General features: G+C 38.0%; 1 protein-coding gene across 2 annotated transcripts in view; it reads right to left on the reverse strand.

The window, feature by feature from the left end:
* ECT2L (epithelial cell transforming 2 like) overlaps positions 1–14406 on the reverse strand; it is a 1012011-nt gene that overhangs the window by 807045 nt on the left and 190560 nt on the right. The window lies entirely within an intron of this gene.

A 14406-nucleotide genomic window follows, 5' to 3' on the forward strand; every position in this document is an offset into this window, starting at 1 on the left:
TTCCACATTCTCTTTTTCTATTCCTGTTCATCCCCATCTCCCCAAACCCTGTCTCTGCTTCATTTACAACATACTCTCAGTTCTTCTAGTGAACTTGTGTTTTTTTTCCCTCTCTCAAGCATTTTCTGTTGAAAAACTGGAAGAGGTTTCCCTGGCACAGTCTCTCTGTGTTCTTTATTAGAACAAGAAGCAGAATCTCTTTCTGTTTCACAGCTCATGTTTTGTTGGACAAAGTTTTGTATTTCTTCCTTAGCATTTACTTCATCAAAAAAACAATTTTGTTCCTTAAGGGAAAAATATTTTGAAGATAGCTGGGAATAATTAGATACATTTACTCCTCTTCTGCTTGGTGTACAATGAGTAGTCATTCTCCACAAACACTCTGCTATCTCCCACTTTTAGCACTTTTTCTTCTGCCACAGTTTTGTCAGAATCAACTGGTTAATGTCAATGGTGTTGGCTAATTTTGTTTGCATGCTGAGATATATCTCATGTGCACCCTGTCATCCTGTAAGCTAAACAGTCCCCTTTCTACCTTTGCTCTCTTTCTCTTGGCCCATCCATTCTTCTCTCAAGTTTCTCTGCATTTCTTCAATGTTGCACAGTTCCTGTCCTCCTTTTTTTTTTGGTTTGTGATTATTGAGACAAAGACATTTTTTAGTACTTCAGCATTGTCCTTGCTGACTCTAACCACCCTTCAATCTTTGAGCAACTGGCTTAGGTTACTGCTTTTGCCACTGCAAAATCTTGGCTCAGGACTGATCTATCTTCCCCATTATCTCTCATTTTAAAATGATTTACAGTGACAGACTCGGGTACAGTGTGAATGGCAGAGTTGTACTTTTGTCTAAAAAAAGTGAACTCTCTCTTAACATTCCAGTCCAGAGCACTATGAACATAGAGCCAAGACGTATGATAATCAAGTCATGTAAAGTATTAAATATATCTCTCTTCTGTTTCCCTTTACCAAATGACTTTCACAGTAAGTACTGCTCTAGCTCACATTACCCTTTGCCATACTATGGTTCTTGGAGATTTCAGATTAAATTCACAAGGATTCCAATTTAACAATTCTTTTTTGGTATTAAAAATGCATTATAGTATAAAAAGAGAAGATGATTATAAAATATGCAATTTGTAATGTGAAAAGTTAAGTATTTTAGTTGTTCTTGTATATGATAAAGTTACTAAAGTAAACAAGCAGCTTTTTTCTTCTTCCTCGTGTCTTTCTTCTTTCTTTCTTTCTTCTTTTTGATATTAAAATGTAGGCTTTACAGTGCAAACAAAAAGAGAAGAAGGGCTAGACAAATTCATATTTAAGTTAACAGTCTGTAATCTTGGGTTGTTGAGATGGAGAGTAGGGTGTAAAAGTATGCAGATTATAATATATGTAGAGATGATATGTTTGTCTTACTTTTACATTGGTGAATGTCTGGATTAAGTCACTTGGCTTAATCTAATAACACATTTTAAGTGGAAACAATAAATTTTAGAACATGGAATACAATAAAAAGTTTCCCTTTAGCAATAAATGTTCTAGCTTGCAGCAGAGGACTACATGTTTCTTCTTTTCTCTTATGTTTTCATGGATGCAAGCTGATAATAGGACAATACAAGACAGAACATGAACATTGGTTTCTTCAAGGCTAAAAATTATAGACTTCTGAAAGCATGCAAGTAGTTTTCATATGGGGGGAATAACCATAAACAAGAACAAAACCAAAGTAAGTAGAAACACAGGCAATAACATGCATCCTAGCAAGAACAGCCTCATTTTTAGGTTAATTAGGACCCGTGCCAGCTGCTGTCATTTCGGTACAAATGTTCCTATTAGGAATGTTAAACTTCATGATTTGAAGATGTATATAGTTATGTGTGTTTGTGTTAAGTTAACAGGTTATGGGGAGTGCTGTGTGTGTGTGTGTGTGTGTGTGTGTGTGTGTGTGTGTGTGTGTGTGTGTGTGTGTGTGTGTGTGTGTGTGTGTGTGTGTGTGTGTGTGTGTGTGTGTGTGTGTGTGTGTGTTTGAGGGTTTTTATTAAAACAAAAAGTCTTGTAATCTGTGACACAGGTACCAATGCTGATGATAAAAAAATTGTATATAGGACTAAATTACAAAACATTAATGAGTGCACGTATAACAAAAGCTAGAAATAAAAGCTGCCATATATAATAGGTGGGAATAATTAATTCTTATCATAAAGGTGACAATTTCCATATTATCTTGAAATGTGAATATTCTCACAGATATAGACAAAAAGGAAAGAGTACTAAATTATATTAATAAAAACAGAGTTCAAATAACAATGCTACAGGAGACACATTTGGAGAGAACTGCACATGTGGATTTGATAAAGAAAGGATTTCAGGATGGATATTCAGCAGAATATCAGAGATAAACAACAAGAGGTACTTATATTAATTGCCAGAGAAGCTCCAATAGTGATAAAAGAAGAAAAAGATAATAATGGCAGATTTGTGGTAGAAATGGGCTACTGGCAAGGTTGAGGATTATCTTCTTCTTCATTCAGCTTTTCCAGTTAGGGGTCGCGACAGCAGATCACCTGTCTAGTCTTGATTGGCAGTGGAGTTTTACAGTGTTGATTTGTCAGCCTGGCGCTCAACCTTCCACGGAAGGCACACACATGCACTCATGCCTAGGGCCAATTTAGAGTATCCAATCCACCTACAGCATGTCTTTGGGATGTGGGAGGAAACCAGAGCACCCAGAGGAAACCCACGCGACCATAGGGAGGACATGCAGACTCCGCACGGAAGGCACCCCAGCCAAGGATCGAACCAGAGAACCTCTTGCTGTGAGGCAGCAACGCTAACTGCTGCACCACCGCAGTTGAGGATTATGCTGGCTTGTATTTATATTCCACCTAAAATTGCTATTATGTAGCTTAAAAACATTGGGGAGAAATAATTAGCTTTCAGCAGGGAATGTTACTTATAGGTGGGGACTGGAATTTGATTTACAACAATAAGAATGCATCTGCAGGGCTAGAAAAATATAACAAAAAGATGGTAGATTTCTGAAGAAAGTTATGAAAATATTTGGTATGAAAGACATAAATTCAGCAGTAGAAACTCAGAGAATTTACTTATTACTCAACAAAGTACAATAACTGGGCTAGACTAGACAGAAATTGTGTTTCACAAGAACATGTGCATTTCATTGCAAACTTTGACAAACACATCCAATAACTTGTTTCAGATCACTGGCCAATAATTACTAAGATAAAAGTATAATGTAATGACGTGAAGAACAGACACTGGTACTTCCACAACTACCTGGTAAAAAGAAAGAAATTTAAGGAATGGATAGTGGAAAAATCCAGGAGTTATTAAAGAAGGAAGAAAATACTCCAGAAGTTATAACGAGTGAGTGGGATAAAATGAAAGTGAAGTTTTAAAATAAGGTAGAAATAAAAACGACTTAGGCAACAGAAAGAAGAAACAGTTGTTACCAAACTTAGGGAGTCTATAATAAAGCATTAGAGATATTTCAGAAATGTTATGAAAATTTGTACAAAGCACATAAGTGTTGCAATCAAGAAAAAGCACAAATGGAAATGTTTATGGAAGACTTAAGTATGCAAGTTTAGCAGTAGATAAGAGGCTCAACAATTAACAGTTAATAGGAGATGGGATACACACAATGACATCTAATCAATCAGCAGAAAAGCCTCCTATATCTTCATCTATTCCTATAGATGGTATTCCAGTGGAAGTTTGGAAGCTGGGGGAAGAAAGTGATAAAGATCTGGAAGGTTTTGTTTAACAGTATTTTACAAGACAGGGAAGCACCAACATCTTAGAAAAAAAGCTGTGGTGGCTGTAATACCTAAAGATGGCAGAGACCCATCTGATCCAGCTTCATACAGGCCTATTTCAATTCTAAACCATGATTATAATGTGTTTTTGTCTATAATGGCTAAAACAATTGTAAAGGTGATACCACAATTGATAGATATGGGCCAGTGTGGTTTCCTTTTTTTTTTTTTTTTTTTTTGAGGAGAGGCAAACATGGAACAATGACGATCCAGAAGGAAGCTGGATGTAAGAAAATACCATTGTTATTGGTGGGTAAGCATTCGACAGAGTAAGCCAGGATTTTATCAGAAGGGAAATGGAAGCATTTGCATTTCCTGATACAATAATAAGGTTAATTAGAAGGATATATGAGGGATTGGAATCAAAAATAAAAGTGGGAGGGTTCTTCTATGATAAGTGGTGTCTGAACAGAGAAACCAGGCAGGTGTGTCCTCTTTCCTCTTTGTTATTTGCATTATGTTTAGAACCACTGGCAAAGAAAATAAGGGACTCAGAAATACGAGGAAATAACTGGTATGATACTCAAGAAAAGTTGGCTTTATTTGCAGATGATATTATTTTGTACCTGACTGAACCAGAAAAAGACATCTCAGTGTTGTGGAATATTCCAACACAGTTCCGGAATTTTCTGGGTTACAAAATGAAAAAAGACAAAACAAAGAGTATAGCTATAAACTATGTACTCACACATGCATTAGTTCAGCAATAACCATGTTTATGGAGACATGATAAAAGGAAGTATTTAGGAATATGGATTAAAAAGGATTATGTTATGGCAGCAAAGGATATTTAGGAAGATATTAAACAAAAGATAATATAAAAATGAGAAAAAAGATGCTCTTGGATATGGATAGCGAGATAAAAGCAGTAAAAATAATTTTAGTCCCTTTAATTTTATACTCTGGTCAAGCATATGTTTATTAACCAGAGGAGAAGTTGTGGATGATAATTAATAAAGAATTGAAGGATTTTACTTGGCAGGAGAAGATGGCAAGAGTCAAGTGGGAGAAGCTGATCCTCCCAATAGAACAAGGAGGTTTATGTTAGACCTACACAGTTAAGGCTCTTATACATAACAAAAGCAGAAAGTTACAATTTAATGTGGAAATGGATGATGATAAAAAGGCAGGGGGTGTAATTCAAGAAAAAAGGAATGAATGGTATTTTGGACACATATCTTTAAGGAATATAACAAGAGTCATTTGCAGAATATTATATTCATAAACCAGCAGAAACTAAGAATTAAGTCAACACGGGAATGGAAAAAGGAGATTCTGCCAATAGGCATGACTGCAGTTAGGGTACAGAGAATAGCAAGAGGAAGATGGAATTTACTGCAGGAAGCTGGCAATTGAAATTAAGGACCTTTTCTCCATGATTCCTAGAGAGGAAGGGTTAGAACTGTTTGAGGAAACTTTGTCCCTGTGTTCCAGTTTATCCCATGACCAGATTACCTTTATATGTGAACCTATGGCCTTGATCTTAGAGAACAACTTTGTATGTTTTGAGGGGGAATACTTTCAACAGCTTAAGGGTGTAGCTATGGGGGCAGTATGTGCCCCTGTGTATGCTAATGTTGTACTTCTTAGATGGCAAAACAGGTTCCTGTTTAATTGCCCCTATTGGAAGAATGTACAAGTGTATACAAGATTTTTGGATGATCTCTTTTTTCTATGGAAAGGTCCTACAGAGGAAATTCAAGACTTTTTGCAGTATTTGAATAGTACTACCCAGTATCTAGAATTTACCCACAAGTTTGATGTTTCTAAAATTAATTACTTAGACACTACTATATCCCATTTGGAAGAAGGATTTAAGTCCAATATTTTGTGTAAATAGACTTTTTGTAACTCTTACTTACATGTTTCCAGTAATCACCCTATAGCAAAGAAAAAGTGTCTTGGGAAGGGCCAAGCCATCCGTGTGGCTAGAATGACCTCCCACTTTGAAGATATTAGGAATGAATTGGAAATAGTGGGAAATGTGTTTTATGAAAGAGGGTACCCTGAAAAATTGATAGATCAGATTCTTGAGGGAGTTTACAGCAAGTGGTGTGATTTATATAAGCCTTTGTTGGGTGTAGGCCTAAACATAGATTCTAATGTGACCATGGATAATTCTCAGAAGTTTGAGAAACCCTGTGTATTACAGTATAACCATCTTTCTGTTAAAATAAAGAATGCGCTTAGGAAGAATGGGAACATTTTTAGGGTGAATCCAGAAATGAATGATATTCTGGATGAGCCTTTTTTATCAACAAAACGGGTGCTAATTTTAAAAGGCTTCTGGAGCTCAAGACTAAGACCAGTGAGGGTCAAGAGAGGGGCACTAGACCATGGTGAAGATGTAATCAATGTATGTATATTAATAAACAAGTGCACATAACACTTGGGAATACTATGAGGACTAAAATTAGTTTTCAAAATGGGAATTATGCCACTAAAAAGTAATATACCTTGCCCAGTGTGGAGAATGTGAATGTTATTACGCAGGAAAAACAGAATGTGCACTGAAGACTAGGATATATGAACATGTATATGAAATTAACAATCAAAAGGAAAATAATGCCTTATACAAACATTCCCTGGTGTGTACAATGTTTAGTAAATTCACCTTTGGTATCTTGGAAAATATTAAAATTGATCAGAAGGGGGGTAAATGGAAAAATTATTTGAGGAAAAGGAAACCCAGTGGCAATTGAGGTTGGCTGCTAGGTTCTCCCCAGGTTTAAATGGTGTTGTTTCCATCTCCCCCATATGGCAGGAAAAAGCTAAAAGATTGTAGAATTGTATATTTTTTATATACTTGTTTACCTGATAACTCATTTTTGATGTGGTTATATATAAAAAATGTTTCTTACATTTACATTTTATCTATGATTTTTTTTAAATGGGTGTGGTATAGGTTTCTAAATAAAATGATTGGCTACTCAGTCATCTTATTATGAGTATTGGAGGGCTATTTAATTTGTGTGTGCCATATTAAGCTATATTCTGAAGATGTCCCGGCTTGTAGGGACGAAAGCACTTAAAAGTGGCAATTTCCATCTATTACCCCCATTTAAGTGCATTTTTTCTTCTTTTGTTGGTTTCTGCACTGTACCAGCTTTTTGGTTTTATAGGAAGTTATAATATTAACCAAACACTGCATTTTTCCGATTGTCGGTATGATTCAACTTGCAGTGCTTTGACACTTACAATGATTATTTACAAAATTAAAAAAATCAAACACCCTACATATTTCATATGAACTTCGACCCCTCTCACATTAAGCAGTAAAAAAACAAGGAAAGCATGTTTCTACCATCTGCCCGACTCCATTATAAATATAATTTTAACTTTGCCTTACCCCAGCATGAATATTATTTTAACTCCATCCATAACATACAGATGATCACATTACTAAAATAAAGTAATATAGAAGATTATGAGTAGGGTCACCAATCATAACTGGCATATTATGTGTTCTAGGCGTGGATGCCAAGAAATTCATCTTGAGAGCAAAGCACAACAGGTGACTCCTGGCATCCATGTCGACAGCAAATCATAAAGGGTTATGATCAGAGACACAATCATAATTCTTCTTGCATGCAGCTTTATGTGCTCCATGTACTACTAGTTACAAAAAAATTGCTAAGTCTTTTGCAGGTTTGCAAAGCTATAAAGCACTTGGTAAGCATCATCAGAAAGGCAGTAACACTCTTTTTTTCTTATGTTGCAGAATGTCACGGATACATTACCAGCATAGTCAACAGGCAGAAATAGATCTGCTTTTTATTCTGACACTCTCTTTTGTTGGTCAGTATTGGCATATTAACTGCCTAGTATGATACCTGATCTTAACAAGTTAAACAGAGGGTGCTTAACAATTGTTAATACCGGATATCGTGCTATAGAGCCACTTAACTGATTTGTCTTTTTCTGGATATCAGAGCATAATCACTACAAGGGTACTATCCATGAACTACAGCCATTTCTTCAGAGAGTGAATGCAAGCATATTGGAAAGCAATAATAGATTGCTAGATTCTCTCCCCTGAACTTGGTACAGACATCCCTTTCAATCCACCTACGTCAAACAACTGAACATATTGTGTAAGGAATGCAAAAAGTTAACCTACATGCACTACATCTTTTCTGTTTACATATAAAATAGATAAAATCTGTAGCTACACAGCCAAACAGCTTGGAAGAAAGGAAGTTACTTAAGAAAAAAGCTCTATTGCAATAAAAATCACATATAATAAAGCTAGATATTTTGACAGTCTAGCTGCCCAGCCTAAAAACATGTAAGTTCATAAGTTCTGCTTCAGTGCTCAGTTACTTAGATCATCAAGGAACATTGATTCCTTCACTTGAGGATCAAATACCAAGTCACTTGTCCAGGCATCTAAGTTTTTTTTTTTATTTTTTTTTAATTTTGCCACACTTTCTGAACTCTAGATCTCCCCTGGCAACTTATTCCATAACGTTGTGACTCTTAATGTCAAATACAAGTAGCTTACACTTGTGTTAAATCTGGGAAAGTGAAACTTCAGATTTGTATTTCTTTAGTTCAGTTTAATTTCATAAAATGTTTAAGTTAATGACACTTTGAAAGAGTTTGTCATGAAATGCCAAGTATCCAAGTATAAATTCTCCCCGATATAAAAGCAATGTACAGTATATAAATTAAGATGCTTACATCTGTTGGAATATTCCATTTCCATGTGTGCATGGCCTTTATTTTCTTTACTTGCTTGGCTGTATACATTTGGAAAATATTAATATATTTTAAAACAGGATGCATATTTTTGGAGATTTTCTCCTCAGGCCTCCACTGAAAATGGGTCCTTGGTCCAGTGGACTTTCCCAGTCAACAAATGTCAAATAAATAAAATAAATAAATAAACATCTTAAATAGTGAAGATGGGCAATTTTTCTTGATCTCCTGTTGCTACATTTCTTACCATTATACTTAATGGTTTGTTGTTCTTTGTATTACAATGTCAACACGTCATTCAGATTTTTTGGACACAATAATTCTCAGATCTTTAAATAGTTATCTGCCTTTAATATGCTCAAGCCTGAGTATATATGTTTTGTTATACATGGGTTTCTGAAATACATTACAGTGCATTTTTCAGCACTGAACTTTAAGCCACTTGTAACTATTCAGTTAACATATATCAGTCATATACCTTTTTACGACATTGAAATCATTATCAGTTGTAACAATATAGTCTATCTTACAATCTTCAGTGAATTTGCTTATCCAAGATTAAGCTGTATCTTGGAATAGTGGCAAAAACTAGACTAAACAGAACAGGGCCCAAAATGGAACCTCGTGGTACTCCTGAAGTAACTGGTTCATTCTCTGATATTATTCAGTTAATTACCATAGCATGTATACTCCCTGTCAACCATTCCAGTATCCACTTAAAAATCTATGGATTGAACTTTGCATCGCTTAGTGCTTTTATAACTGATGGAAAAGTTAAAGAATCAAAGGCATTTGCAAGGTTTTAGTGGACCACACCTGATGATAAACCTAAATCACTATCCATGGTAATATAATCATATACTTCTTTAAGGCAGGAAAGCATTGACCTGCCTCCAATAAAACCATGATAATTAACATTTAGTAATGCTGTTTTAGTTTATATTCATCATATGAATGAGACACCTCTCAAAACACTTGCCCAAAACTGAAGTTAGGTTAATCAGTGGTCTTTCACCTCATCCCTGCTTAAAGAATCAAAATAATGTTTGTATCCCTTCCCTTCTCCGAGCCCTGTGTTTCTGATTTACCAGTCATCTACCTTCCTTCCTCTCATTTTAGGATAGATGTTATTCCAGTTTGACCTAAATAAATATTAGCTTATTAATATTAATGAGGTGCAGAAGGAATATGATTGCTGCAATGCCTTCACAGTTCCAGTACTTCACTCTTTTTTTGTCAAATTTCTTCTTGTTAAAATTTTCAATGTATGTAAAAAGCCTCACTACCCCATAACCAAAATATGCAAGGAAAGTGTATACACAGTAAGTGAGAATAAAATAACCAAATTAAAGAACTTGATGTGTATTTAAAACAAAAAAACAACATGCTACTTAAGTATCTCTTCCATCTCTCTCAACTTTCTGATTTGAAAGCCTGTATTTGCACTTGTTTCTGTCCTGTAACTCATCTAGTGCAGATACAGATTCTTAGTTTCAGCACTTAAATTTGCTTGTTCATGCTCAGCACTTGTTCAGAACTTGTAAGCACTAAATAAGCTACTAATTACTATAGCACTCTATCTTCCTCATTACCTAGAGGAAAACAGTTTTTGTACTTACTTTTCTCACTTGCTTAGAGAAAAACAGCTCTTGTACTCACTTTCCTCACTTATCTAGAGGATAAACCCTGCAACTCTCTTTTTGCGCGGTCTTGCCCACAGAGCAGTGTTGGGCAGTGCCAGTTAGTTGGGGTAGACTATTCCCGGCCCCACAAAGTCTACACTGTAAATTTTCCCTTAGAACTAGGCAAACCTCAGCTCAAGTGCTTCAGATCAGCTGCTCTTATTGCAGCCCTTGTAAAACAGAAATCAGCACTTGTCCTAATCTCCTAGACAGCACTATTATTCTCCAAATTTCCTAGACAGCACTATTATAATATAGCATAAGACCCTCGATCGTCCACAGGACTTAAGTTCAATTTACTCTTCAAAGCATGTCCAGAGGTCAGCTTCAGGTGTACTCTCCAGTTCATCTGGTGGAATTGGGCATCCTGAGGCAATGTCACAACTGCCTCATGTATACAGACAACCTTCTCCTCTTACCTCTAGACACAAACACTTGTGAGAGATGCAAATACACAGCCAGACTGGAGGCTAAGCGCTCTCAACCCATGACTGTAACAGACAGTCAAGAGGATAAGGGACACACTTGCATCACACCACCTGTCACACATGAATCTACAAAACAAGCACTGGCAAAACATACGCATAAATACACAAAAACATATTCGGAGGCACTAGGTACCAATCTGAAAAAGAAACAGTGCCCTCCAAAGCAGACAAGCAAGAAACCTGCACCCCCAAACACAAACCAGAAAACACATAATTCACCTCAGCAGTGTGCCTCACAACAGCCCTTAAGGCAAAACACCATACCTAACACGCTAGTAATAGGAGACTCTATAGTAAGGCACACGGATGTTCCACTCACCAGGCTGAACAAGGAGAAGGTTACTGTCAGCTGTCTGTCGGGTGCTCGGATCCGCCACATAACACAAGCACTTAGGTCACTCCAGAACAAGTACAAGTATGATGCTGTCATTGTACATGTTGGTGTGAATGATCTAAGACGTACCTCCCTGGACTACATGAAAAGAGACATTGAGGAGCTCTCTGATCATGTAGCCCAAGCTGGTATGACCCTGACCTTGAGTAGCATACTACCTTCACCTAGAATGATACCACAATACAAAGACAAAATGATCAATTTCAACAACTGGCTAAGCTTCTGGTGTCATTCTAAGGGGATCCAGTGTCTGTCTGCCTGGGATAACATGATAGACAAGCCTCGCTGTTTTGCCAGAGATGGGTTGCACCTGTCACACCTAGGTTTTCGAATACTGGCCAAGGCTCTTGCCGTCCCCATAGTGCCTTTTTTAGGCAAGGCTCAAAGGACAAACCAACCACCGTAACCAGCACAGGTAACCAAAAACTAAGGGTAATGCTACTCAACGCCAGAAGTCTCAACCTCAAAATGCACACACTCGAGGCTCCCCTCAGCATGGAGAAAATCAATGTTTGTGCAGTGATGGAAACCTGGTTCAAGGCTCAAGAAAGCACCCTGGCACTGCCAGGTTACAATTCATATCATACCTTCCGGCCTCAGTTACCGGATCGCAGTACAGAGGGCGGAGGTGTATCCATCTTCATCAAGGATACCCATATCTCCAGGTTAGTAGCGCAGCATGATGCCCCAGAGATCATCCATGCGCAACTATCAGCAGGCAAAACTACATTTCAAGTCGTAGCCGGTTATAGATCACCCATCATGTTCCCAAGATGCTCACTCTGCATTCCTTGAGACATTGGGAACTATAAAGGTCCTACCCAACACCATAATCTTGGGTGATTTCAACTACCCTGGTATAGACTGGGCGAACTACCAATGTTCCAACTCCTATGCTCAGCGATTCATAGAATTTATAAATTCAAATGCCATTCAACAACTAGTATGTACTCCCACTAGAGGGGATAACATATTGGTTTTAATCATCACAAATATGGGCGCCCACTGTACCACACCCGCTATCATCCCTCCTTGGTCAGATCCGACCACAAACTGATAACCCTGGACATACTCACCCCTCCACCTCCCCCAGTCAAAAAAAACATAGTCAAAACCTTTCCAAAGCAAACTTCAAACTACTTGCAAAAAAATGCGTAGTAATCCCCTTTGGAAAAAACAGAGTACCCGCAAACTACAACATAGGAGGTAATCCCCTGAAATCTGAAGAAGGAATAAGGGATCGAGGGACCCAAGTAGATAGCCAACTTTCCTTTGATAACCATGTTGCCAAAGTGGTTAGAAAATCCTTCTATGTGACCCATCTGATCATGAAAGGGTTTGCATCAAGATCTAAGGATGCAATGGTGTCCCTCTACTCTTCCCTCATCAGACCCATTATTGAGTACAATGCACCAATTGGAATGTACCTGGCTAGACATCTCCAGCAGCTGGAGAGACCACAGAGGTACCTAACCAAGAGAATTACTGGCCTCAAACAGTTGCCCTATGCAGCACGATTGAAAAAGCTAAGACTGTTCTCTGTTGCATACCGCTTTCTCAGAGGCGATCTCTGTCTAATGTACAGAGCCATGTCCAACCCAGAATTATTGAACATGCTCCAACTTAGCAAAACCAAATCTACTCAAGCTACATGCTCCAGGGATATAAACCTCAACACAACAGTAAATAGAACATGCTGGAGGGATAGATTCCCTTCGCAGAGACTTCCCTTACTATGGAACAGGGTCCCGATCTATATAAGACAGAGCCCCTCACTATCACTCTTCAAGAAGAACCTTGATGAGTGGATGGGTAACAGAAAGTTCACACCAGAAATCACACCAACAGCACTACTAAATAGGGGCCAAGGGTACTAGCTGCTAGTACAAGGGTCTAGAGAACTACTAAAGGGGCGGTGAATACAGCACAACGTGGTTGGGATAATATATGCCTTCGGGCAGATAGCTCAGTACCAACCTATGAACCTATGAACCTATAATAATAATTAAATGTAACATAAAGAGCCAGGTCCAGCTTAGGTCCATAACAGTTTGATATAAACTTCTCCATGATGTTTTCTTGTCCAGATTTTTTTTTCTTGAACTCGAGAGAAAGTTTATATATATTTAAATACTTGGTTATACAGGAGGAAAATATTGACAGTATATCTTAAAGATTAGACTATTGAGCTGCCATGTAGAATTTTACTAAAGGAGATGCATCTATCTATCTATCTATCTATCTATCTATCTATCTATCTATCTATCTATCTATCTATCTATCTATCTATCTATCTGTCTATCATAGGTTCATAGGTTCATAGGTTCATACTAGGCTATCTGCCCTAGGGCATTTATAAGCCTAGCCAGAGTATGTTTGGCTTTCACCACCCATTTTAAATTAATTTTGCTATGCCCTTTTTCGAGGTTAGTATACTGTGCCTCTGTCTAACAGTGACACAGAAGTGATACCCGGGGTAAACCTACGATCTCCCATCCACTCATCAAGATTCCTCTTGAAAAGAGTCAATGAGGGACTCTGCCTAACCTGGACTGGGATTTTATTCCAGAGTGAAGGGAGCCTCTGGGTTATGAATCTGTCCCTCCAGCATGTCCTATTTATTCCAGTGCTGAGGTTCAAGCCTCTTAAGCGTGTAGCTCGATGGGATTTGGATTTTTTGAGGTGCAGCATGTCCCTTAATTCCGGGTTGGACATGGCCTTATACGTCAGGCACAGGTCACCTCTGAGCAGGCGGTATGCCACTGTGTAGAGCTGGAGTTTCTTTAACCGGGCAGCATATGGCATCTGTTTGAGCCCTTTGATCCTCTTGGTGAGGTACTTTTGGGGTCTTTCCAGTTGCTGCAGGTGTTTGGTAAGGTACATCCCAAAAGGGGCATTGTACTCAATTATGGGCCTGATGAGGGATGAGTAAAGAGGCACGATGACCTCCCCTGATCTAGATGTGAATCCCTTCATGATTAGGTGGGCTATATAAAATGTTTTTCTAACCACTTTGGCCACGTGGTTGTCAAATGAGAGATTGCTATCAACTTGGGTCCCCAGGTCCCTAATTACTTCTTCTGTACTTAATGGATTACCACCTATGTGGTAATTTGTGGGCACTTTGTTTTTGCCAAAGGGGATGACTATACACTTTTTGGCATTTAGCTTGAGGGCATGGCTCTGGCACCAGTTGTCTGTTTCTACAAGGCCCTTTTGGAGGATGCTTGTGTCGGCTGGAGAGTCGATTATGGCGCCTAGTTTGCAGTCATCTGTGAACTTGGTCAGCCACAGTCCTTCCGTA

Source organism: Protopterus annectens, chromosome 1.part0 (genome assembly GCF_019279795.1).
Source record: "Protopterus annectens isolate FY-2018-M chromosome 1.part0, PAN1.0, whole genome shotgun sequence".
Taxonomy (NCBI): Eukaryota; Metazoa; Chordata; order Ceratodontiformes; family Protopteridae; genus Protopterus; species Protopterus annectens.